At 44.2% G+C, this 22547-nt stretch overlaps 1 protein-coding gene across 1 annotated transcript in view; it reads right to left on the bottom strand.

The window, feature by feature from the left end:
- The window catches only part of LOC140203179 (arf-GAP with dual PH domain-containing protein 1-like), a 211154-nt gene that overhangs the window by 32241 nt on the left and 156366 nt on the right, over positions 1 to 22547 (bottom strand). The gene's annotated exons all lie outside the window — the stretch shown is intronic.

Below are 22547 nucleotides of genomic sequence, written 5' to 3'. Positions count from 1 at the left end.
TTGGCCAAATGTGGATAAATAGAAACCTTGGTCGGATGGGCCAAAGGGATTTTTTAAGGATTAAGGATCAACTTTATTCACCAAATATACTCATTGGCCACTTTATTAGCTACACCTGTACATTAATGCAAATATCTAATCAGCCAATCATGTGGCAGCAACTCATTACACAAAAGCATGCAGACATGGTCAAGAGGTTCAGTTGTTGTTCAGACCAAACATCAGAATGGGGAAGAAATGTGATCCAAGTGACATTGACCATGGAATGATGGTTGGTGCCAGATGGGGTGGTTTAGAAACTGCTGATCTCTTGGGATTTTTCTGGAGTTTACAGAAAATGGTGCAAAAAACAAAAACAACAAAAAAAGTCCAGTGAGCAGCAGTTCTGTGGGCAAAAACGCCTCGTTAATGAGGGACGTGGTAGGAGAATGGCCAGGCAGGTTCAAACTGATGGGAAGGTGACAGTAACTCAAATAACCACACGTTACAACTGTGGTTTGCAGAAGAACATCTCTGCATGCACAACACGTCAAACCTTGGAGTGAATGGGCTACCGCAGAGGACCACAAGCATACATTCACTGTCCACTTTATTAGGCACATCAGGTATCTAATTAAGTGGCTACTGAGTGTACGTTCACATGTATTAGTAATTTGCTGTGGGGTGTTGGCACGACATGGAACAAAAACAGCAACATTCGACAATTATAGAGAATCATATAAAAATAAAGTTGGAGGTTAAAGTATTGATATGGAATAAAATGTGCATAATTACAAAAACACCAGCATGTATTTACAATATTATAGGCATTATAAAAAGTGGCTTAAAGTGTTTACAGTGCTGTGACTGAGGCAATAGATAGAGGACAGTGGGGGGAGCTAACTAGAAAGGTTGATCAGATTAAGACCATAAGACATAGCAGCAGAACTTAGCCACTTATCCAATCAAGTCTGCACTGCTATTCCATCATGGCTGATTTATTACCCCTTTCAACCCCTTCTCTTGCTTTGTCCTCATAACTTTTGACATCCTGACTTATCAAGAACCTATCAACCTCTGCTTTAAGTATACTTAATGATTTGGTCTGCACAGTTGTCTGTGGCAATGAATTCCACAGATTCATCACCCTCTGGCTAAAGAAGTTCCTTTTCAATTCTGTTCTAAAGGGATGTTCTTCTATTCTGAGCTGTTTCCTCTGGACCTTAACTCACCCACTACAGGAAACAACCTCTCCACATCCACTCTATCTAGGTCTATCAATGTTCAATAGGTTTCAATGAGATCACTCCCTCCAATTCTTCTAAAGTTTAGCAAGTACAGGCCCAGAGCCATCAAGCGCTGCTCATATGTTAATCCCTTCATTGCTGAAATCATTCTCATGAACCTCCTCTGGACTCTCTCCAATGCCAGAACATCTTTTCTTAGAGAAGGGGCCAAAACTGCTCACAGTTCTCTAAGTGTGGTCTGACCAAAGCCTTATAAAGCCTAAGCATTACATCCTTGCTTTTATATTCTAGTTCTCTCAAAATGAATGCTAACAGTGTATTTGCCTTCTTTCACTTTGACTCAATCTGCCAGTTAACCTTTAGAGAATCCTACATGAAGACTCCCAAGTCCCTTTGCCTCTCTGATTTTTGAGATCTCTCCCCATTTAGAAAATAATCTATGTCATTATTCTTTCTACCAAAGCCCATGACCCTACACTTCTGACACTATATTCCATCTACCACTTCTTTGCTTATTCTCCTAATCTGTCTAAATCCTCCTGCAGACTCCTTGCTTCCTCTTTGCCTCCTGCCAGTCAGTCAATAAGTGAAAAACTTGAATGCACACTTTTCATACAGATAAATTCATTACAACAGTGCATTGAGGTTGTACAAGGTGAAACAACAACAGTGCAATAATAAAGTGTAACAGTCACAGAGAAAGTGCAGTGCAGACAAAAAACAAAGTACAAAGACATAACGAGGTAGATTGTGAGGTCATCTACATAATTGTACTAGGAACAGTTGGCCAGAAAGAACTACGGTCAGTGAATTTCAATGAATCAAGGACTGCGGAAGTAGACAAACCAATGGTCTTCGTTCTTGCCATGTGCTTGAAGGAAATGGAGGCTGCCATTTTGCAAAGCTGCTCTGCATCCTCCATTTTGTGAACTGAAGTTGCTTGGCTTGATCAGTGCTTTAAAGTAGACACAATGATGTTTCAGGTAATGTGTTGGACTAGCGATCATTCCCAAATAAGAAGTTATTTGTAAGGTGTTCTTTGATAATAATGTAACATGCAGGTTTGTGAATGGTGTGATCTCTGTCTGCCTTGAGTGATTCGACCTGGTTACCGGTTTGATCCGGAGTCAAAGAGAACAAAGAGAAATAAACTACCAGTTGTCACTTGTGGAAGAATGGCAATAAATGACTGCTGGCTTGGACCAGACGCAATAAGATGTTAAATGTCAGTCGGATAATCCGTAGCCAATTGCACTGAAAGGCAAGGAATGAAAATAAAAGCTTCGAGTGCTCTGACAGCAATAACTCTCTGGAGACCCACCATTAGACATGTGGAGGACCCCACAGACATGTGGAGATCGGAGGAATACATGGCCAGCAGAGGCTCCTTTTACAGGTATTACCTTTTCTATTTTTGGCCGTTCGTGGAGGGCCAGAAAAACTGTGCACACAGCTGTTCAGTTGTGTGAATTCATGCGTTCTTCCATTGAGACAATAAAGGTATTTTTTGCTAATTACAGATTCTCTCTTTGCCTCTCTGATCATTATACTAAGGGGTAGATCCTTGTAACAGAACCACTCAATAATGGTAGGGGTAAGGGCTGTCCTTGAGTCCAGTGGTACATGCTCCCAAGCTTTTGCACCTTCTGCCCAATTAGAGAAGGGAGAAGAGAGCACGTCTGGGGCAGCTGGGGTTGTTGATAATGTTCTCGATTTTCCTGAAGCAGTGGAAGTGTAGACAGAATTAATGGAGAGGAGATTGATGTACGTGACGGACAATGCCATATTCACCCTCTCCACAGTTGCTTGCAGCCTTAGACAGAACAGTTGCCGTACCAAACCACAATGCTTCCTGCTAGAATAAATGATGGTAGGAGATGACTATGATAGCATGGTGTAATTGAACTAGTGTTCCAGGTACCCAGACAAATAATTTGAAAGACAATTCAAATCCCACAATAGCAGCTGGGGGTATTAACTGCATAAAAAGCAATTAAAACACGAAGTGATTAAATACATTTAATAGAGAAAATTGCCTTCCACTCAAATTGCAACTGTTGCTGTGTACTGAAATCAATGGGGCCTTGTCACTTTCACTTGCTGTAGACTTGCACAAGTGCTGGGGGTCTGTGAAGTTTTCAAATTCAGATTCATCTCTTTATCACATGCACACTCAGTGGCTACTTTATCAGCTACACCTGCTCGTTAATGCAAACATCTAATCAGCCAATCATGAGGCAGCAAGTCAATGCATACAAGCATGCAGACATTGTCAAGAGGATCAGTTGTTGTTCAGACCAAACATCAGAGCGGGGGAAGAAATATGATCGAAGGGAATTGACCATGGACTGATTTTTGGTGCCAGATGGGGTGGTTTGAGTATCTTATATATATAAACTCTCACCTCCAGTGATTTTCATGCACAACATGCTCGAGAGTTTATTGAGAATGGTACAAAAAAACAAAAAGAAAAAAATCCAGTGACCTTCAGTCACTTAACGCCATGTTATGAGAGAGATCAGAGGAAAATTGCCAGACTGGTTCGAGTTGACAGGAAGGTGACAGTAACTCACACAACCACATGTTACAACAATTGTGTGCAGAACAGCAACTCTGGACGTAACAACTCATCGAGCCTTGAAGTGAATGGGCTACGGCAGCAGACCAATCATGTACACGCAGTGGCCACTTTACTAGGTACTGGAGGTAACTAATAAAGTGGCCACTGAATAGTGTATACAGTATTGAAACATGCAGTGAAATGTGTTGTTTGTGTTAACAGCCAACACAACCCAACGATGTGCTGGGAGCTGCCCGCATGCGTCACCACACACTCAAACAGCAACACAGCATGCCCGACTCGTCCAACCGGGAGAGTCACCAGCTGTCGTCCACAGGGCCTGGCGACCGTGGTCGTTGACCAGGTGGAGTGCTGGCCTTTATCCTTGGCACATGCCAACCCGGCGTACACTCACAGTGTCCCTGGTCCCTGGTCTTCGATCAGGGAGCACCCCAACTACCGGCACCTGCCACTGACCTCTTCATTTACTTCCCCCAAGCTTCAACTCTCCTTCACCCCAAAACCCTGACCTGACCTCCAACTCCCTCTTCTGCTCAGGAAAACCATCCCTACAAACCTAAAAACAAATAAGTCTGAACCACAACCTCAACAGATGTAACCACTGAGAAACGCCTGATGGCCCTGGGCCTGTACTCGCTGGAGTTTAGAAGAATGGTGGGGGGGGGGGGGAAATCTCATTGAACCTTGTTGAATATGGAAAGGCCTAGACAGAGTGGATATGGAAAGGATGTTTCCTATGGTGGAGGAATCTAGGACCAGAGGGCACAACCCCAGAATACAAGGACGTTCCTTTAGAGCAGAGAAGAGGAGAAATTTTTTTAGCCAGATGGCGGCGAATCTGTGGAATTCATTGCCACAGGCAGCTGTGGAGGTCAGGTCATTGGGTGTATTTAAAGCAGAGGTTGATTAGTTCTTTATCAGTAAGTGTGTCAAAGGTTACGGAAAGAAGGCAGGAGAATGGGGTTTAAATCAGCCATGATGGAATGGTCAAGTAGACCAAATGTCCTAATTCTGTCCCTATGTCTTGTGCCTTATGGACATAACAGCTGGGAAATGAATTGTCAATTTTACGCATGCATTTCAGACCCAATTCACCCAAAGTGAATCAAAATAATGCAATACATTATTGTCAGCAACACACACAAAATGCTGGAGGAACTCCACAGGTCAGGCAGCTTCTATGGAAGGGAATAAACAGTCGACATTTCAGGACAAAACCCTTCAGTAAGACTGGAAGGGAAGGGAGCAGAAGCCAGCATAAGAAGGTAGAGGGAGGAGCACCAGCTGGCAGAATATAGGTGAGCCCAGGCAAGGGGGAAGGTGGGTGTATGAATTAAGGAGCTGGGAGGTGATAGGAGGAAGAGATAAAGAGCTGACGAAGAAGGAAACTGATAGGAGAGGAGAGTGGACGTTGGGAGAAAGGGAAGGAGGAAGGAAGCCAGAAGGAGGTGATGGATAGGTGAGGAGAAGAAAAGGGTGAGGAGAGCCAGAATGGGGAATGGAAAAGAAAGAGAAGAGAGAGGGAAGAGAAATTACTGGAAGCTTGGGAAATCAATTTCTATGTCATAAAAGAGCACATTATAGAGGTGGAAGTCCAAGAAAACACCAATACATCTTATCTTCTTACACAAGAGCACCTTGCTCTATTTGAGAAAAGATCATTTGACGTACAGAGAAAACTTATAAGGATATTGCTGGAACTTGAGGACCTGACCTGCAGGAAAAATTTGAATAGGTTAGGAACTTATTCCTAGAGCATAGGAGAATCAGGGGAGATTTGACAGAGGTATACAAAATTATAAGCGGTATCTCAATGGTAAATGCAAGCAGGCTTTTATCACTGAGGTTGGGTGAGACTACAACTAGAGATCTGGGCTAAGGGTAAAAGGTGAAATGTTTAAGGGGAACTTGAGGGGAAACTTCTTCACTCAGAAAGTTGTGTGAGTGTGGAACGAGCTGCCAGCGGAAGTGGTGGATGTGGGTTCAATTGGAATGTTTGAAAGAAGTTTGGATAGGTACGTGGATGGAGGGGTATGGAGGGCTAAGGTCCGAATGCAGGTCATGGTCTCTGGACGGTTCAATTGGCTCAGCATGGACTAGATGGGCCAAAGGGCCTTTTCATGTGCTGTAGTTTTCTATGGCTCTATATTCTGCCATCTAGATTCAGGCTTAGCTATTCACTGACATCGTAATTAAATTAGCTAGCTGCTGATCCTGCATCAGCATGTTATAATACGTCTTCACGCTTTCATCCGGTTTCAGGTTAATTACGGTTAGTGAACTGGGGACTGGTGGAGTATTTAATATTCTTTGAGGAGGGTGAGAGTAGATCATTATGCATTTCATTACGACGGCCTGTGCAGTCTGCCGTCCAGGGACTTTGTAAGATGCAAAACCTCTGACACTGTGAGTGGATGGAAACATCTTTGAATAACGTTCTGGGTAAAATGGAATCTCTGAAGACACGTCCTCCCTTCTCTCTGTGGGCTTTTTATGCAGTTCATTTGCTGTGATTTAAGGCACAGTCCAGGCACAAGGACAGGAGGCCCGGACAAGGCCTACTCTGGGGTTGGAGGACTGTATGCATGTATTGGTGGGAGGGAGGGAGGAAATGGGCTTGTTCTCCTCTTGATGTTTGCCTGGTCAACATTTCTGTAAGAACCATCTGTCACCTGATTGTCACATGTATCATGACACAGACATCCCACCCTGCAAAAACTCATTTCAGGAAGGTAGCATCATCAATTTGCGGGAGACTTCCGGGAGAGGTGGGATGTCTGCAATAGTGTAGCTCCTTAGCAGCTGGCCAGCTAGTTTAAATAACGTTAGCTATGCTAATGAACGAATGACACCTGTTAAACTCACCTCAACATGTCTTTTACATTTTAACCCACCATGGGCAATAGAAAAGTCACTGTTGCAAACAGTGCAGCGAGCAACACTGTCATTATTTTTGACCCCTATTAGGCAGGGGTACACTTTAGTGTAGTCTGGGGTGACGTACGTTTTATATTTTCTTTGGAACACTCTGCCACGGCGCGCTCTCGCTCGCGCTGTCTCATGGTTGCTCGCGCAATCTCAAGCACTCTTGCTTGCTTTCTCTCTTGCTCTCTCTCGCGTTCTCTCTCGTGGTCGCTCTCTCTTGCTTTTCTCTCGCTCGCTCTCAAAAAAATTGATTTCCGTGATATTGTATATAATTTGCGGGCATCAGGGAGCCACTATTAATATGCGGGAGACTCCCGGAACTTCCGGGAGAGGTGGGATGTCTGATGACATCGCTTTGAGGTATGTTGAGATACCTATATTACTTTAGAAACCACCACATCTATTTTGTTGCCCCTCGACAGGAAACATGTCTGGATTGAGGGTCATTATCAGGGGTGGGGAGAACTGAGTGGAGGCAGAAAACTGAGACAGGAGGTGGATCATGCCAATCAGAGGAGACGCGTCTCCCCCAAAACTCCCGGGTTTCTCAGGAACAGATTGGCAAAACATCTTCCCTCAGATCTGCTGATGAGAAGCCTGGCAACCACTCAACAACCCCGAGCAAAGCCCACCCTGCTTAGATTGGCATATTAGCACAGCAGTTAGTGTAGCGCTTTACAGTGCTAGCGATCGGGGGTTCAATTCCCACCTCTGACTGTAAGGAGTTCGTACCGTCTCCCCGTGACAACACGGGGCTCTGGTCTTCTCCCACATTCCAAAGATGTACGGTTAGGATTACTAAGTCGTGGGCACGCTACGTTGGTGCCGCTAACATGGTGACATTTGCGGGCTGCCCCCAGCACAATGTATTTCCTTATTTGTTTCACAAGACAGCGCAGAACAGGCCTTTCCAACCCAATGAGCCCCACGGCCCAGGGGCTCACAGATTTAACCGCCAGCCTAATCGCAGGACTATTTACAATGACCAATTTTCCTCCTAACCGGTACGTCTTCGGAATGTGGGAGGAAACCGGAGCACCCGGAAGAAACCCGCAGAGTCACAGGGAGGACGCACCAACTCCTCACGGACGCTGTCGGAGTTGACCTCGGAACTCCAATGCCCTGAGCCGTAAGAGTGTTGAGCTGCCCTCTACGTTACCATGGCACCCTTGGAGTGCGTTGGTTGCTGATGCAAACGGCGCACCTCACTGCATGTTTTGATGTTCACGAGTCAAATAAAGCTAATTTTTAATCTGTCCAAACCCATTCCCTGGGAAGAGCAATGGCGGGCGGGTGGGAGGGGTACCTGACTCATAAACACAGGCCTGATGTTTTCTTCAGACACACTCAGGTTGTCTGCCACACGGCGGATGGAAACTTCAGAATCAGAATCAGGTTTAATATCACCGGCATATGTCGTGACGTTTGTTAACTTTGTGGCAGCAGTACATTGCAATACATAACACAGAGAGAAAAAGAAAACTGTGAATTACTGTCTGTCTGTCTAGGTACCATATCAGATGCGGACTTTGGTGACCATGGTTTTCCACATAGATCTACTGTATATATTAGTTTAAGTAAGTCCTGCAAAAAATAGGGAAAAGAAATTATTGAGGAGCTGTTCATGGATTCAATATCCATTCAGGGATTGGACGGCAGAGGGGATGAAGCTGTTCCTGAGTGTGTGCCTTCAGGCTCCTGCACCTCCTTCCTGATGGTAGCAATGAGAAGATGGCACGTTCTGAGTGGCAGATGCCCTTAATGAAGGACGGCGCCTTTCTGAGGGATGGTTCCTTGAAGATGCCCTGGATACTACAGAGGCCAGTGCCCACGATGGAGCTGGCTAAGTTTACAACTCTCTGTAGCTTACTTCGATCCTGTGCAATAGTCCATCCCTCCCCCCACCCCCCATAGCAGAAAGTGATGCAGTCAGTTAGAATGCTCTCCATGGTATATCTGTAGAAATTTGCAAACGTTTTAGGTGACGTACCAAATCTCCACAAAGTCGTAATGAAATATAGCCGCTGTCTTACCTTCTTCGCATCAATATGTTGGGACCAGGTTAGATCCTCAGAGATGCTGACACCCAGGAACTTGAAATTGCTCACTCTCTCCACTTCCGATCCCTCTATTGGAACTGGTGTGTGTTCCCTTGTCTTACCCTTCCTGAAGTCCACAATCTTGGAACAAATACTGGCCAGAACACCCTAACTTTATTCTTTAGAACATAGAACAGTACAGTACACGACCAGGTCCTTCAACCCCCGATGTTATGCCAAGCCGATTAAATTATTATCAAGAGGACAACTAATCCCCTTTGCCTACACAATGTCTATATCCTTCCATTTTCCTCACATCCATGTGCCTATCTAAGCATCTTTTATAAGTCCCTAATCTATCTGTCTCTACCACCTCCACCAGAAAGCATATTCCAGGCACCACCACTCTCTGGGTAAAAAAACTTGCCTTTCACATCTTCTTTGAATTTGCCCCCTCTCACCTTAAATGCATGTCCTGTGGTATTAGAACATTTCAACCCTTGGAAAAAGATACTGCCTGTCTACTCTGTCTATGCCTCTCATTATCCTCATCTGATCTGCCCTCAGGCTCTGCAGCTCCACAGAAAACAACCCTCTCTTCCTCTTGCCCTCTGCTAAGCTGAAAAAGATCCACTTTAGGATAGGTATGCATGCAATTCCTCACAGTTTACATAGCTTTCATCCAGTAAATTATAAACGTTCGGTTAAATATTCAGAACTGGCATATGCCTGACCCAGACTTGGAATGTAAAAACTTTGCACCACATCATGTACAATCTTTAATTTCCTTTCAAGTACAATACACAGAGACTGCTGCCTTGTGGACCCGCTAAAAATAAACCGAGTAAATATTGCATCACCTTCCCCAGTGACCGGGCTCTGTGAGGGCTTATTCTTCAATTATGGAAATGCAAACGGAGAGGAGGGGGGAACAAAGGGCTGCCAACCCAGTGGCTGGGAAATTCTTCACAGAATTCTGACAGTCCTCCCAGCGAACCACAGCCAACACGGGCCTTCCCCGAAGCTTGACCTTTTGAGATTGATGCAATGAACAAGATGTGTGCAGCCTTTTTTTCAAAAAAGAGGGTAGTGACAAGACCTGCACTGTGGAGCCACCGAGGGGAGCTGTTAAATCACAGTCAGCTTCATTATCCCTGACATACGTTGTGAAATTTTTTGTACCGCGGCATCAGTACAGTTCAATACATAAAAAAACTATAAAATACAGTTATAAATATTCAGTGGCCACTTTATTTTTATTTATTGAGATACATCATGGAACAGGCTCTTCTGACCCTTTGAGCTGGTTGCCTAGTAACCCACCGATTTAACCCTAGCCTAATCACGACGCAATTTACAATGTCCAATTAACCAACCAACCATCTTCGGACTTCGGGCGATTAGGCACCTCCTGGCTGAAACAGATTTAAGATCACACGCGCATCGAAACAGAGTGAATTGTGTCATTTGCATTAGCAACCAGCATACTGTCCCTAAGCAACACACGCAAAATGCTGTGGGAGCTCAGCAGACCAGGCAGCATCTATGTGTAGCCTCCTGGTAAGCCTCAGGCTCGCTCAGCTCGCTTTCGTCTAGGGGGAGCAGCCTTCAGCCCCACCAAACTGGGTAATCAAGTCTGTGTGGATGCTGTGTGAAGTACCCCACACCGCTAATTAACAGACAGCACACAATGTACGATTTACGGATTACACTTTATAGATCTTACTGGAACTATGTAATTAATAGAGATACAATATAAAAGGAAAGTAAAAAGCACCAAACTTATCAAAGTTCAACCACTTTGTGCACAACCGCTGGACCTCAATTAACGTGGTCTTCTTTCCACCATTTGATCCCCTCCGACCTCCTTCTTTCCATCATTTGATCCCCTCCGACCTCCTCAACCCGCCGTCTGGGACCAACCACGGTGGTCAACCAGAGCGCGTCCAGCATGTCCTTCCTCTTCGGTTTTCCTCCCGAAAAGCCCTGGGCCTCAGACTCCCTCTTGGGTCTAATCCTCGCCCAGCTTACAGCATCTCTCTCATTGCGTCTCCTCTCTCTGTCCCCGTCGCGCCTTCTGCCCCAAAGCCCACAAAAACGATAGCTTACAGACACACAATAAAGAATAACATCTATCCCAATTGGTTAGCAAATGCATACAATTCCCGTTATCAGTAATTATAACCCAAACAAGCTGCCACTGAGAACCACTGTCTCAGCAGTTAACAGTACAGAGAAGCCATTTTATTATAACATAACAAAGAAGCTATTTTATTAGCCTTAGCAAATAACATGAAAGAAGAAACCCCTTACAGATGGAGAAGAGAAAATAGTTGACGTTTCAGGCCAAGACCCTTCATCAAGTCTCAGCCCGAAACGCTGACTGTTTACTCTTTTCCACAGATGCTGCCTGGCCTGCTGAGCTCTTGCAGCATTTTGTGTGTTGCTCGGATTTCCAGCGTTGGCAGATTTTCTCATTTGAGATTAGGATACTCTACCTAAGCATGTGTGTGGGCAGCACAGTCCGACACTAACATAACAGGCCCTGAATGCTCACAGAACAACACTGAACACAACACACATCAAAGCAAAATTATTGTGGACTTGTGAGGTGTTTGTAGAGTTTAGGAAAATGCAGACTGACCACTCCTCAACAACAACAGCGAAACAAGTCCTATTTCTCCCTCCCACCCACACACATACACAGTCCTTCATCCCCAGGATAGTCTGCGTTCTTTGGCCTCCAGTGGACCTGGATCTGAATTCAGACTTGGACACACAGACATTGGACCTTCCCCTATCTGAGTGAACTTACAGAGATTCGCAGACCCAGGACTCGGGCAATGGGCCTCGACTTCTGGAATTCCGATTTGACCCTCTGCACCGACCACAGGATTCACCAATCACCAAACCTCTAGCTCTCGCGGAACTTTGGTCTCGCCGACTCGCAAACCCAGGGGCCATCGGAACTCGTTCCTGCTGCCTGCACGGATTTCCGAATCCGGAACCTGCTGACCACTCACTGACCCTGGGGGAGCAAACCAGCCTTCGTCCACACTGGCCTGTCGGCTGGACATCTCAGCCCAGTCCGTGGATGTCCCATGTCCATGACACTATCTTTCAAATGTGGAACTGAGGCCTAAGTCTTAAGACTCCAGCCTGTCCTCCAATTTGCCTACATCCCTGTCCCTAAAACCCTAACCTGAACCCCTTCTGTCCCCAAAAACAATCCCATGAAGTCAAAAAGGAAACCAGCTCAAACCTAAGCCACCTTAGTTAAAACATCAGGTTCTGAGTCACAGAATCGGCCCTTTGACCGACTGACTTTGTGCTCTTAACCACCTATTTAACCAGGCAAACAGTTCCAGTGCAACAAAAAACAAGAAAATATGTCCTGTAACCCTAAACTGACAAAAGGCAGAATTTAAGGTATTGAAATAGGAACTGTAATGTTTTCACTCCTAGTGGGAATCAGAAAACAAAGTTAATGTTGACACCCAGGAAAACTGGCAATGCTCTCTTCTCACGACCACCATTGGGTAGGAAGTGCAGGAGTCTTCCGTCCTACACCAGCTGGTTTTGGACCAGTTGTTACCCTACAACCACCAGGCTCTTGAACCGGTGCAAATAAGGTAAAACTTTATTTATCCCGAAGGAAATGATTGTAAGGTTGCCCAGTCAGAAATATACACTTTAAAATACAAAATGTAAGCATTGAGGCATGAAAAGAAATACAAAATGTGCATTAAAAAATAAGAGTGCAAAATACAGATGTGCAATGAAACTATATATCCTGAACGAGGAGGAGTTGGGGAGTTTTATAGCCAGAGAGAGAAAGGATCTCCTGTGGCGTTCAGTGGTGCATCTTGGTGGAAATCAGTCTGTTACTAAAGGTGCTCCTCCGTTTGCCCTGTGTGTCAGGGAGGGGGTGAGGGGGATTGTCCATAACGCTCTGTAGTCTCTGCAGCATCCTCCTCTCAGACACAACCACCAGGGATTCCAGTTCTCTCACTCACCTCAACACTGAACTGATTCCATAACCTGCAGTCTCACTTTCAAGGACTCTACAACTTGTGTTCTCAGTATTATACAACTACCTGCCTCCCTCGGGCGGATGGGGCTTGTCAGCCGTGGTTGGCAACTCATCTAGAAGGAAAACTCTGATCTCAAACCGCCGCTGCCTTGTAGCTATACCCACTGGTGGGGAAGGCTTTGGGAGTACACCCCAAGGAAAAATCCGGGAGCTGGGGCCCATAAGGCAGCCCTAAACCGAGTTCAATGCTGACTGGCAACTCCTGTACTGCTGCTGGTGGCAAACTCCATTGGTCTCTGTCGTTTCTTTGGATTCATCAGCTGCATGGAGAGGGGGTGCCTACTGCATGGACAATATCAGCTTGCCTTCCATTATCGCCCAGCCCTGGCTTGTGTGTCAACTATAGAGATAACTAAGACACAACGTCCATGGTCAACCCCAACCAATGGAGGCCCCACATCTGCCTATCCACCTGCACAATTTGTCTTCTTTTGCACATTGGTTACTTGCCAGCTTTGTTTATGTATAGTTTTTCATAAATTCTGTTGTATTTCTTTATTGTCCTGTAAATGCCTACAAAAAACAAATCTCAAGGTAGTACATGGTGACGTCTACGTACTTTGGTAAAAGGTTTACTTTGATGAGTTACAGGAAGGATGTGGAGACTTTGGAGAGAGTGCATTGGAGGTTCACCAGAATGCCTTCTGGTATGAGCTATAAGGAGAGGTTATGTTCTCTGGAGTTTCCGAGGCTCAGGGGAGATCTGATAGGAGTTTATAACAATTATGAGGGGTATAGATAGGGTAGATGTGTGGTGGGTAAGGTGCTCCTTCCTTCTGCTAGCCTGCGGGTCACCCTTGGGCAAGTTGTAGCACCTGCTTAGCTCCCTGATCAGGGTCACATGAAGCCAAGGGAGCAGGCGGTGGATGGTCGTATGAGCAGCTGGTACATATTGCAAGTCCTGGCTATGCAACCACTGACAATCTCTGAAGAGTATTGATAATGGGTGCATAGGGTGCATCACAACCTGTTATGGAAGTTGTCCTGTCCAAGACTGGAAGAAGCTGCAGAAGATCGTGAACATGGCGCAGCACATCACACAAACCAATCTTCCGTCCGTGGACTCACTTTACACCTCACGCTGTCGGAGCAGTGCTGCCAGGATAATCAAGGACACGACCCACCCAGCCAACACACTTTTTGTCTCTCTTCCCTCTGGGAGAAGGCTCAGGAGCTTGAAGACTCATACGGCCAGATTTGGGAATAGCTTCTTTCCAACTGTGATAAGACTGCTGAACGGATCCTGACCCAGATCTGGGCCGTACCCTCCAAATATCTGGACCTGCCTCTCGGTTTTTTTGCACTAACTTACTTTCCATTTTTCTATTTTCTATTTATGATTTATAATTTAAATTTTTAATATGTACTAATTTAACCATTTTTAATATTTAGTATTTGTAATCCAGGGAGCGGGAAGCACAGAATCAAATATCGCTGTGATGATTGTACGTTCTAGTATCAACTGTTTGGCGACAATAAAGTATAAAGTAATGGCTGGGTCACCTATCTTGTAAGGTCACAGCCCAGAAGAAGGAAATGTCAAACCACTTCTGTAGAAACATTTACCAAGAACAATCATGGTCATGGAAAGACTGTGATCGCCCACGTCAGAGAGACGGCACATGATGATGATGGTGAGATAGGGTAGATTGTCAGAATCTTTTTTTTTTCCAGGCTAGAATGTCACATGCTAGGAGACATGTATTTATGGTGAAAGAGGAAAAGTTTAAAAGAGACGTGGGGAGGAGCCAAGTTACTTTCACACAGAGTGGAAGATAGCTGGAATGGATGGAAGCAGATATAATAGCAGTGTTTCAGGTGTTTTTAGACAAACATATGAATATGCAGGGAATGGGGGGATGTGATGGTGCGTAAGCACATGAAGTCTAGTTTAATGTACACGAAGTGCTGGTAGATCCCAGCAGGACAGGCAGCATTTGTGGAGAGGAATATACACAAGTCTAGTTTAAAATACACAAAGTGCTGGCGGATCCCAGCAGGACAGGCAGCATCCGTGGAGAGGAATGAAAAGCCACTGTGTTGGGCCGAGACCTTTCCTTTCCAGGTCTAATGAAAAGTCTCGGCAGAAAAATGATCTCTTCATTCCTTTCCATAGATGCTGCTGAGTTTTTATTGACTTATTTATTGAGGAATAGGCCCTTCCGGCCCTGTCGAGCCACACTGCCCAGAAACGCACTTAGCCTAATCAAGGGACAATTTACATTGACCAATTAATCTGTTAACTGGTATCTTTGGATCGGGGGGGAGGAAAACCACGCGGTCACGGGGAGAATGTGTAAACTCCTCACAGGCAGATGTGGGAATCGAACTCTCACCTCCCTCCAGCATTTTGTGTGTTCCTGTGGATTTCCAGCATCTGCAGAATCGTTTGTGTTTGAGGCCAAGTTTAATCTGACATTGTGTTCAGTGCAGGCATCATGAGCTGAAAGGCTGTTTCTGTAAGTATCATTACAGGCCAGTCCTATTTAAGCCACAAGTACAATCAGTATCTACATAGCCCAAAACATCAGTACAGGTCGAGTACCCCTTATCCGAAATTCCAAACTCTGAAAGTCTTCAAAATCTTAATTTTTTTTTGAGTGCTGACACGACCTCACAAGTGGAAAATTCCACAAATCTCCCGGAACGTTCCCAGCTGATGCTCCATCACAGACAATGCTGAGAGGGAACCACACGTCTGTAAAGAACAGAAGTCAATGAAAGATAGAAAAAACGCTGCGTGAAGCGAAGGATGAAGATCTGATCATGTATTGAAGGAATGGATCAATCAGTATTGGTGAGGATACGCTGACCATGAAAACAAGCAAAGACTGATCACGACACACTGGAAATTGAAGGCAATTGTGAATATTCAGCAGGCTGCTTTCACAAATCTGCATTAATTTTTTAAAGATCTGCGGTGATAAAGTGTCTGCTGATCATGAAGCAGCAAAGAAATTATTGATGAGTTTGCCAAGATCATCGCTGATAAAAATCTGACACACTGAACTGCTGCATCAGTACATCTGTGTGATGAACAAATGTAAGAAAAGACTGCTTACTGGTAGCACGTCTGTTCCGAGTTTGAAATGGTGGCGATCCCAAGCTATCCCATTATATATTTCAAAATCCAAAAAAAATCTTAAATTCAAAACACTCCTGGCCCCGAGCATTTCAGATAAGTGGTACTTGCAATAGGCCTCTTGTGTGGAATTAAACTGGGTCATTATTCATTTAATTACTCAGATCCATTTTGACAGCAGGGACTCAGGCTGGCTCTGAACCATGATCATGGCTAGTCCATCATAATGTATTATTTAATATATCCTGACGAAGGGACTCGGCCCGAAATGTCATCTGTTTATTCCTCTCCACAGATGCTGCCTGACCCGCAGAGTTCCTCCAGCCTTTTGTATTTCCACTGTAGAATCCCTCGCGCTTATTATTTAAAAAACTCTCATAGTCCCACAAGAGTTGGCCTTGTTGTATTCTGGTGAAACTGTGATACAACGGTTCTTCACAAGTCAAAACTGAGACAAAAACTTGATAGTTACAGCTTTCTATTAAGTAAAATAAGAACTAAGAGAAAAAAATAAGAACAAAGAGAAAAAAACAAGAACAAAAAGCAAGTTGTGGGCGTCCTTACCTAAAACTAGGTCATGCTAGAAAGATAACAAGATATCTTTGTTATTTTTATTACCTTTTTAAAATTGTTATCTGCTGTTATTGTTATCTTGTTAAGAAATCAACAGCTCTAGGCTCTTCTTCTGTGGGTCTTTTAAATTTAAACAATTTCCCTCAAAAAATAACACTGGACAACAAAGATTTTGCTTCCTGAATACTTTTGGGTGTATCCTATGGATTTTGGGCTGTTGATCATGAAAATCACTTATGAAATTTCCCTATCACACATCATTTTTTGAAATTGCCTGTATTTGTTATTTCAATTCATAATTCAAACCAGAATAACTGACGCCAAAATTGTCAGTCCACAAATCAAACAGGTCACCAGTGACGGGCAATTTGAAGAACTTCTAGTGGGACTGGAGAAAATCGCATGGAAGCCATTCAGGAACGTTGCTGAAAATTTTCTTGGCAACTGCAGAACACCAAGCAACATGCTTCAAGCATACAAAACCATGAAGTGCAACATGTCACTTAAGTTTTGTTTTCCGCATTCCCATTTAGACTTCTTCCCTGCAAATCTTGGCACTGTCAGCAACAAGCATTGTAAAAGGTTTCACCAGGCCATTGCGGTCATGGAGAAATGGTATCAGGGCAACTGGAATCCATCAATGCTGGCTGATTATTGTTGGACACTTAAGCAAGACGCCTCAGACACTGAGGAAAAGTACAGATGAAAATCACCAACAAAACATTTTTAGCTTAGTTGAACTATTGCAAAACATCATCACCATAATGCAATTAAACACATTATATTTAACAAAAGTTAATTTCTTGTTTTTCCAAATTCCTACGTGATACAAATAGTCTGAAATTATATTTGTATTCTGCTTCAAGCGTTCTATCATAAACAAAAAACTATACTGAGGAAACAACACTTTTGAGAAGATTTGTTACCAGCGTAATTGGGAGGTCAGCTTTTTTAACTATGCCCTAAACGGTGGAATTCAAGACCTACTGTAAAACTGTGAGGGATGCAGACTCAGTTAACACTTTTAAACATCAGTTCAAAACCTATTTATTTAATATTGCCCTTGACTAATATCATTGTATCCTTTATTCTCACATTTATTTTTATTTTTTATTTGATTTTTATGTTTGTACTTTTATCACATTGTAAAGCACTTTGAATTGCATCATCTATAAGGAAAGTGCTCTATAAATAAAGTTATTATTTTTATATCCATACTAACAAATGGTGCATGAAATGGCCAGATTCAAGCAATGTGATACCTGGGGCAGAGAAATCAAGTTTCCAGCAAAACACCGCTTCAGCTACACTACAATTACTGGAAAATTCTTTGAATAATTACACGTATAGAGATGATTATATAAAAATACAAGCACAGAGAAATCAAACTATGAGAAAAATAATGCATATCAATTGCTGGAGAAACTCGGGTCAGGCAGCATTTGTGGAGAGGACGAAACAGTCGACACTTCGGGCCAAGACTCTTCATCAGGGCTGGACCAGAGTAAGATGGTGGGAGGGGAAGCTGGCAGGTGATACGTGAGACTGGGTGAGGGAGCTGGGAGGGGATAGGTGAAGAGTTAAAGGGCAGAAGAGGAAGGAATCTGATCGGAGAGGAGAGTGGACATGGGAGAAAGGGATGGAGGTGGGGTACCAGAGAGAAGTGATGGGCAGGTGAGAAGAAGAGAAGGGGTAAGAGGGGAGCCAGAATGGGGAATGGAAAAGGAGAGAAGGGGAAATCGATACTCATAACATGAAGAAAAATAACAATTTTACACTCTAATCTAGGGATTCCCAACTGTTTTAATGCCACGGACAAATACTATTAAGCAAGGGGTCCCATGGACCCCAGATTGGGAACCTATGCTCTACTCCAACAGCCTGTTGGGCTTGCCTAGTTAGAATCACTCCAACACTCCAGGTTAACAGGGAAGTCCAAAAGTGACACTATAGATGGCCTCTTACTGGTAACGTTGCAATGGGAAAGACAGAGGCGAGGATGGTCCACGGATGCAGAGGGGCATGGAGTCAATCAAGCAGATACAAAGAACAAAGGGAGGAGGGCAGTTTTAATAGACCGTCTTTGACGAGGATCCAGCCTCTTCTTTGGACTCCGCCTCCTGGGATGATGTAGCTTTTGCTCATGAAGCATCGACGGGCAGCAGAGTATAGCGGCTAGTGTAACGCTTTACAACGGCAGCACCCAGGTTCAGTTGCTACACCGTCTGTAAGGACTTTGCACATCCTCCCCGTGACCACGTGGATCCCCTGTGGGTGCTTTGGTTTCCCCCACTTTCCAAAGACAGACAGTTAGGGTTAGGAAGTTGCAAACATGTTGATGCTAGAAGCACGACTGCACCTGCAGGCTTCGATAGCACGTCCTCAGACTGTGTTGGCCATTGAGGCAAACGACACATTTCACTGGACATTTTGATGCACATGTGACTAATAAAGCTAGTTTTTCGAGCATTAATTATATTGGCTCAACACCGTGAGCCAAAGGGCCTGGTCCTGCACTATTTTCTTCTACGTTTGAGATGTTCTCTTAAAGTACCATAACAAAGCACAACTCTATGTGCTTTTTCATCTGAATACCAGTTGTTTGTAACCAGGAAATTTTATAAAGCCACATTTACAGCAATAATTACCAGAAAATAATAGACACTGGAACAGAATAATTCTGAAATTGTTAAGAAATTCGGGGGAGCACGGTAGTGTAGTAGTTAGAGTAACACGTAACAGCACTGGTGATGTTGTGTATTTAATATTTCAATAATATCTGAGTAATCTTATATGTGTGTATATATATATATAGTTTGATTAAGCATTCTTGTTCATTTAAGTAATTCATTATGAGTTATATGTACAAATATGTGAATTGCATACGTCAGGTGGGAGGAGAAGATAGCAGCACGCCGCGCGTGCGCAGCTCTCCGGTGAAAATGATATCGTCTCTGTTAAATAGGGGCCGTGGACAATGCTGATTTGGTGGAGACAGACGTGAAAGCACAGAGGAACATCTGGAGAAATTTCTGAAACGCCCGTTCGCTGCTGTTGTTACTGCGCGATCGAGAATCTCCGGAGGGTAGGCCCCAAAATCCCCGGCTTTTCCTGCTGCTGGCAACTGAGATTGAGGTCGAATCGTTCAGATAGAGGTGGTGCTCGGTACTCGGTGTCGGAGGGCTGATTGGAGGCTCGAAGTTTTCGGACAACTCAAGAGTCGGACTGTGGTCGGGCATGGCAGGGAGAGTTTTCTTCCTTCTCCCGTCTGCGTGAGATGTGGGACATTCGAGAGACTTTGAACTTTTTTATTGTGCCATGGTCTGTTCTTCATCAAGTTATGGTATTGTTGCACTGTTGTAACTATATGTTATAATCATGTGGTTTTTGTTAGTTTTTCAGTCTTGGTCTGTCCTGTGTTTCTGTGATATCACACCGGAGGAAATATCGTATCATTTCTTAATGCATGCATTACTAAATGACAATAAAAAGAAGACTGCGTGTCCTCATAATCTAACATACTAGCACGAGAAGTGTGCATGCCTCACTTAAAGTAAACTTTTAAGTTCGACCCTAATTTTGGACTCTCATGAATTCCTTTCAATTAATTTAATGATTTGAAGTTGCAGAACATAACAAGTGATTCGGGTTCAATTCCTGCTGCTGCCTGCAAGGAGCTTGTACATTCTCTCCATGACCGTGTGGGTATTCTCCTGGTCTCCTCCCACATTCCAAAGATGTACGCTTTAGTAATTGGTCACATCTATGTAATCAGGCAGTGCGGGCTCGTTAGGCCAGAAGGGTCTGTTACCTCACTGTATCTCTAAATACAGTGGAAGTTTATACATCCTCCATGTGTCCTGGTTTTCTCCCACAGTCCAAAGATGTATTGGTTAGTAGGTCAATTGGTCACTATAAATTGTTCTGTGATTAGGCTAGGGTTAAACAGGTGGGCTGCTGGGCAGTGTGGCTCGTTTGGGCCAGAAGGGCCTGTTCTACACTGTAGTTCTAAATAAATAAATAAAGTAAAATAAATTCAAGTCTCATATTCCTCTGATTACATTACTCTCCAGTTAAGATGCTGGTGTCATTGACCAGGAACTGCATTCAAAGCGAAGCAAGCCTGTCACTTCTGTTCAGCTTGAGTAGTTATGCCAAGTCAGTCAAGAGCAAAGGGAATTCCTTTCCAAAAACTCTGAGTTATCTCTTTCCGAAACAACACGAGTTTGTCAGCAATAAGAAAACCTGAGATCCCTCCTGAGTCCAACATCCCTGCAGCTCATCAATAAGTAATGCACCAGCAACCAAATGCCCCAAGACTGGAGTGCATTACATCAACCTGTATTTAGTTCATTGTTGATACACTGGGACATCTGGGAGGTGATTGGCGGAAGAGGTAAAGGGCTGAAGAAGGAGGAATCTGATTGGAGAGGTCAGAGGACCAGGGAGAAGTGGGAAGTTGGAGCAGCACCAGAGGGAGGTGACGGTCAGGCGAGGAGACGAGACAGGGTGAGAAGGGAACCAGAGTGAGGAATGGAAAAAAAGAGAGAAGGGGAGGGGAGAGACATCACCAGAAGTTAGAGAAATTAATTTTCATGTCGTAAGAGAGCACATTATAGAAAGGGGAGGGGAGAGCACTGTGTGCTCATTGTTACATAGCACAGATGCACCCAAGATAAGGTTTAATGTTCTCAGGCATTGGTGGGGATCTGGGAGAAATGGCACTGGGAAAGAGACATTTCTATCACTCATTACGGCCACAGAGCTGAATGGCCCATTCCCGTGCTGCACCTCAAATGACAATCAGTGTTATCCAGCACAGAGAGAGGCCTTTGGCCCGATTTGTTCATGCCGACTAAGACACGTAAGTAGTTTTGAAAATTGCTCCTCTCTTCACACTGCTCCCCACCATCTGCAAAGGTCAATGTCTCAAGAAGCTGGCAACCACTATTAATCACCCTCACCATCCAAAACATGCCCTCTTGACACTACTACCATCAGGGAGGAGAGACAGAAGCCTGAAGACCCACACTCGACATTTTAGGAGTAGCTTCGTCCTCTCCTGCCATATTTCTGAATGGTCCATGACTCAAACAACACCTCACTTATTCCTCCTGCACTCTTTATCCATTTCATTTTTTATTGTAACATAATAATTTTTTATCTTACTCCGTACTGCTGCCACAAACAACATTTCATGATGTGAAATATATCAGTGATAATAAACCTGATTCTAATTCTACTCAGCTGAATAATGAGTGTGGAACCGCTATGCATCAAAGTATAAATCACTGTCTTTCTTTAGCCATTTATAGCGGGTATTTGTCAAATTGGCAAATATTTCTACAGAAGTGGTTTGCCATTGCCTTCTTCTGGGCAGTGTCTTTACAAGATGGGTGACCCCAGCCATTATCATTACTCTTCAAAGAGTGTCTGCCTGGTATCAGTGGTCGCATAACCAGAACTTGTGATATACACCAGCTCCTTCGGTAGACACGTATCTCTAACCCACCACCCATAGTTCTAGGATGATATTGATCAGTTAGTAAGCTGGGCAGAGCAAAAACAACTGGAATTTAATGTTGATTTGTGTGAGGTGATATGTTTTTGGATGGGGCTGAGTAAAAGTAGGTATGATATATATAAATAAATGCAGGGCCCTGGCCAAATAGTAGAGGCAGCCTGTCCTGTGGTTGGGGGGAGGGGGGTAGAGGGGGTGGTGTGTGTGTGTGTGAGTGAGAGAGTGAGTGTGTGAGTGAGAGTGAGAGTGTGAGTGCGTGTGTTGGGAGGGTTGGAAAGGGTTTTGCTTTGCTGTTGACATCTTGCTTTGTTCTGTAATTGTTGCCTGTGTTGTTCTGTGGAGGAGCGGAGGCAACTGAGGGATACAATATTATGAGTGTATGTAGATATCAGGAAACCTTTCCTTGTGTTGTGGGCACATGGCCAAGTGGTTAAGGCATTGGACTAGCGACCTGACGGGCGTGAGTTTGAGCCCCAGCCGAGGCAACGTGTTGTGTCCTTGAGCAAG

The sequence above is a fragment of the Mobula birostris genome, chromosome 9 (genome assembly GCF_030028105.1).
Source record: "Mobula birostris isolate sMobBir1 chromosome 9, sMobBir1.hap1, whole genome shotgun sequence".
In the NCBI taxonomy this organism is placed as follows: domain Eukaryota; kingdom Metazoa; phylum Chordata; class Chondrichthyes; order Myliobatiformes; family Myliobatidae; genus Mobula; species Mobula birostris.
This window is presented reverse-complemented; position numbering and strand designations above follow the sequence as displayed.